The sequence below is a fragment of the Humulus lupulus genome, chromosome X, assembly GCF_963169125.1.
Source record: "Humulus lupulus chromosome X, drHumLupu1.1, whole genome shotgun sequence".
Taxonomy (NCBI): Eukaryota; Viridiplantae; Streptophyta; class Magnoliopsida; order Rosales; family Cannabaceae; genus Humulus; species Humulus lupulus.
Window position 1 is genome coordinate 23,337,181 of NC_084802.1, and position 5,744 is coordinate 23,342,924.

Below are 5,744 nucleotides of genomic sequence, written 5' to 3' on the forward strand. Positions count from 1 at the left end.
AGTGGTTGAGAGATTCTCTCATTCGGTTATTAGATATTTAATTATTCAAATATTTAAATTTGAAATAATATCTATAAGAAAATAAGTTACATATATTTATTTAAATATTTATAATATGATTATTTAATGTTTAAATAAATAAAAATCTTTATAAAATATTATTATCTTAACCTAAATAATATTTTATAGGGTTAATTTAATTATACCGATACAATCCTATATCAATATATCGATATTTTTAGGAAATCTAAAAAAAAGGTTAATCAAATTATTATCTCTCATCTCCCATTACTATTCATGCTCATGAGTTGAGACAAAAACAAGAACACATAATTTTGTGAATCCTATTAGTCCACACTACTCCTTGAGTGCTGAGGTAGGCTTGGAAGACTACGGTGTGAGTTTTTCATCATCATCATTTTCTACCAGCTTGGATAGGAAGATCATTTTTAATACGCAAAGAAAGCAAGGACACTTGATAGGCATCAAGAAGTATTTTTCTATTACCATTATTGCTTTTTGTTTTAATATATGTCACATATGGGGGATCCTTGGGGTCGGTACAATGATAATCAACCTAAATGCTTCCGTTGCATACCTAATTTAGGTACCGTAAAACCAACAATGGGCATTAGAGCCAGGTTCCATTTATGCATATATTAAATGCTGTGTGGATTTCTTGCATTATATATATGTGATATGTATCATTATGGATGGTATTGTTTTATTTTTTGAATGCATGGTTAAATGGTGAATTGTAAATCATATGGTAGCTATTGGGCGTAAGAAATTGTTTTTAATTTTTGTTAGAAAAATTGTAAACCATTAATGGGGCATAGGAATTTTTTGTAAATTTATTTTTGAAATTAATTTTGTAAAATTTTTTATCACACCGAGACAATGAGCTTAGACTTTGTTTTTTAGAGTCTTGGCCTTGTCACCTCGACCAGAGCCACTGTGAACCACCGACCGAGGTGCCTTGGGTACTGTGCCCCACCATCGTCCAGAGTTGAACGACACCATGGCCTTCCTACAGTGTGTCTGCCTGGGGATTCATGTCGCCCCCCCCCCCGTGTCCGAGTTCGCAAGGACTGTTCGATCCCGTGGTCTCTGTCTGTGTGTGATCGCAACAGCTAGGGACCCATCGGGTCCGTCGGTCCTGTCTGCATGCAAACAGTCGAGACTGTCTCGGACTTGCATGCATGCACCCGTGTGCGCCCTTGGTGCCGCTGCCTCCCGTTCGTGGCTGCTGGGCAGCCAGCTGAGTATGACTCAGCAACCAACGTGTGCATCCCATGCCCACCAACTCGGCTTGGCCAAGTGAGGCTCGACTGAGCCTATGAGTTGCCAACATCGTGGGACCCCTTGGGTCCTCTCGGCATTGCCCCAGTCGTGCACCACCGTGACCTGGTGGCTCCTCCTTAAGCCCCCGGTCTCACTATGGGGTGCCCTAAAGGCACCCCAACTAATTCCCTAGTTTTTGGGATTTTATCTTTCATTAATTTATTTTAATTGTTTGAATTAAAAATGAGTTATTATGTTTCAGTTTATTTATTTAAATTAAGAAAAATTTAATTAGTTAAGACATTTTATGTCTTAAATTTAATTAAATAATAAAATTGTTTTATTATTTATTAAATCTAATTAAAGAAAAGATAAAATGCATTAGTTGTCTAAATAAAGATTGTCTTTATTTTAGACAAATTAATTAATTTAATGGGCTTAAGGCGATCCTACAAAATTATGAAATTGACCTTGAAGGAGAGGAGAATCAAAGGAGCTCAATTTTATGTAATTTATCATTATTTCTAATTTTTCCAAAGATTGTAAAATTAGAAATACCCAATAGTTACTCGATTCATCATTATTGTTTACTTATTTATTTATTGTATTTAATTAAATAAATATTCATTAGTTGTTGATTGATGACATGACCATGCATTAGTCAATAACATGCCATACATTAAATCCCACACATTTTTATGTTGATCATGCATCTCATCATAGAAACATGATTATTTATGATTTTCCTATATGATTATATATGTTTATTGCTTTAGAGAAACCAATAACATGTAAATTACTAAGTATTAATTAGTTACAACTTGGTAAATTTTAAAATTAACCAATTTATTTAAAAAGAGTTTTAAATAAAATTTTAATGAATGTAGTAGGTAATTTAATTTTTATAAAATAAGGCTCTTTTATAATAATAATTAAATTAATTACATTCATAAAGGGTTAATATGAATTAATTCCTAGAATTAATTACAAAAACACATTAATCCTAAAATAGTGAGTGGGAGAATGTTGACATGTCAATGTAACCTACGGTCTCCATTATTAGTACAACAACGTTTGATATGGGGGGCCTCGCAACAGCTTTGTTTTCGTCCCCCTAAGGAAGGTGTTTAGCCATATCTTTACAAGGTTGGCTTCTTTCGTAGATAGGAGGAAGTGATGTATCTTAGTTTGACCGACCCTAAGGCAATATTTCTAAGTTAAATCATGGAATCTGAAATAATGGCTTACACTCACAAAGTACAACTAAGCTTCGAGTAGATATTTGTTACTTGACCAAACCACGGTTCTTTAACTTTGAAAAGGAAAATATGAGTTATTTTGAGTTTCAAAATGATAAAGATAAGAATAGTCTTATATATTTTTTAAAATTAATTTGACCGACCCCAAGGTGGCACTTTAATTGTCAAAAAGTTTTATCGTGGAAAAATAAATGTTTATTTTATGTGTTTTAATTGTTGCATTCATGCATCATGTTTAGTTTCCGAAACTTGATATTTATTTTCAAATGTATTTATTGTCACTTCATTTATTTTTAGTCATGTCTACTATGCCCAACCCTTTAACTGGTTTACTAGCACTTGAAAAACTGAATGAAGAGAATATCTTTAAATGAAAATCAAATTTTAATTTGATGCTGGTTTGTGAGAACCACAAATTTTTCCTCACAGAGGATTGTCCTAAAGAGCCCGCTGCCAATGCCCCAAAAAATGTTCGGGATAAGTATGATGCTTGGATTCAAACCAACAACAAAGCTAGGTGCTTCATGCTTGTGAGCATGGATGATGTTCTTTAGCAAGACGCATGAAAAGATGGAGAATGCATATGAGATTATGGATTCTCTTCAAGCCATGTTTTGGGAAGCAATCTGATCAAAGTAGACATGATGTTACTCGTAGCTACATGAACACTAAGATGAAGAAAGGTGTATCTGTATGAACTCATGTATTACACATGATTGAGTTAATGCATGAGGCAGAGACATATGGGGCTACCATTGATGAGCGTACTCAAGTAAGTATTGTACTTGTGTCCCTCACTCCTTTCTTCCAACAGTTCACCACAAGCTATGTGATGAACAAACTCCAATTCAACATGACTCAGTTGTTGAATGAGCTTACGATATTTGAAAACCTTAACAAGGATAAATCCAAGGAAGTTGGGGCAAATAACGTGGAAGAGAAGCCTACTTCATCTTCTGATAAGAAGAGGAAGTGGAATGATAAGGACAAGAGCATCAAACCCAAGAAAGGCAAGAAGGCACCTAAAGCCAAGGAGAACAAGAAAGGCCCTAACTCCAAAAAGAAGAAGGAACCTAAAGGGAAATGTTTCCATTGCGGAGTTATGAGACACTGGAAGAGAAACTGTAACAAGTATCTTGATAAGCTGAAAAAAGAAAGGTAAATCTGATTTACTTGTTCTTGAAGCTTCATTAGTGGAAGATGATAAATCTTTATGGATTGTTGATTCGAGAGCCACTAGCCATATTTGTTCTTCTATGCAAATACTTGAATCGTCAAGGGAACTGGTTGATGGAGAAGTGTCTATGCGAGTGAGGAATGGATCACATTAGTCGGCCAAGGGTGTTGGACGAGTCCGATTAAATTTCTGTAATAAGTTCTTGTTATCAAACAATGTTTATTTTATTTAGGATTGTTCACGAAATTTAATTTCCTTATCTCTTTTGCATGAACGACAATATTGAATGTTTTTTTTTATAATAATGAGATTGTTATTTCAAAGAATGGGTTAAATATATGTTGTGCCAAACCAAATAAAGGACTATATGTGCTTAAACCAAATGAACAAATTGTTTTAAATAATGATTTGTTTAGAGTAGCTAATGTACAACAAACAAAAAGACAAAAAGATTCTAAAGATGATGACACATATCTTTGGCATCTAAGGCTAGGTCATATTGGCCTAGACAGAATAAACCGGTTAACAAAGGATGGACCTTTGAGAGAACTAGAGGTTAGAACTCTTCCGTTTTGCAAGTCTTGTCTTGAAGACAAGATGACTAAAAGACCTTTCCCAGCAAAAGGAAATAGATCCGAAGAACTGCTAGAGCTCGTACATAGTGATGTATGCGAACCAATCAATATTCAAGCTCGTGGTGGTTATGAATAATTTTTCACTTTCATTGATGATTATTCAAGATATAGTAACACCTACCTAATGGCCAAGAAGTCAGAAACTTTTGGGAAGTTTAAAGACTTCAAAGCGCTAGCTACAAAAACAATTAGGTAAATCTTTAAAGATGTTTCGATCTGATTGAGGTTGAGAATATTTGGATTATGAATTCAAAGATTTCTCGCTAGAGCAGGTATCCTATCCCAACTCATAACACCTGGAACACCTCAACATAATGGTGTTTCAGAAAGGACAAACAGAACCCTATTGGACATGGTCAGGTCTATGTTAAGCTACTCATCATTACCACTTTAACTTCTGGGGTTACGCACTTCAAACAACGACCTACATTTTGAATGTAGTGCCTTCAAAGAGCATAAGAAAAATCCATTAGAATTTTGGAATGACACAAAACCTAGTTTCTGCCATTTCCGCATATGGGGTTGTCCTGCACATGTTCTTAGACCTAAGTTAGGGAAACTTGATTCAAGGTCTGAAATGTGTATATTTGTGGGTTATGCTGAAGAGACACGTGGTGGTTACTTCTATAGTCACGAGGACCAAAAGGTGTTTGTATCGACAAACGCAAACTTCCTCGAACATGACTAAATGAATAACTACAAACCATGTAGTAAAGTTGTTCTCGAGGAAATCAGCGGTAATCGAAATTCAGTACCATCATTATCATCATCATCTGATAAACAACGAACCACGAAAATCATTGTTCCTGTAAGGGAAACCCCAGTGCAACGTCGTAGTGGGAGGATTGTGAGACATTGCAACGAACACGAAGCATACGTCCTTGTTTCCAGTGTGGACAAGGACGATCCATTGACTTTTGATAAGGTAATGGAAGACCATGAAAAATAGAAATGAAAACATTTCATGGATCAAGAAATGGAATCAATGTATTCCAATTCAATCTGGGAACTTGTAGATCCACCTGAAGGGGTAAAACCCATTGGGTGCAAATTGTTTTACAAGAAGAAGAGAAATGCTGAAGGAAAAGTAGAGACTTACAAAGCAATGCTTGTAGCCAAAGGATATACACAAAGAGAGGGGATGGACTATGAAGAAACCTTCTCTCCTGTGGCCATGCTTAAATTCATTTGCATTCTCTTATCCATTGCCACCACATATGATTAAGAGATTTGGAAAATTGACATCAAGACAACTTTTCTAAATGGCTCACTTGACGAAAGTATCTATGTGGTACAACCAGGGGGGTTTGTGAAAAACGGGGATGATCAAAAGGTATGAAAATTGTTGAAATCCATTTATGGATTAAAGCAAGCCTCTAAATCATGGAA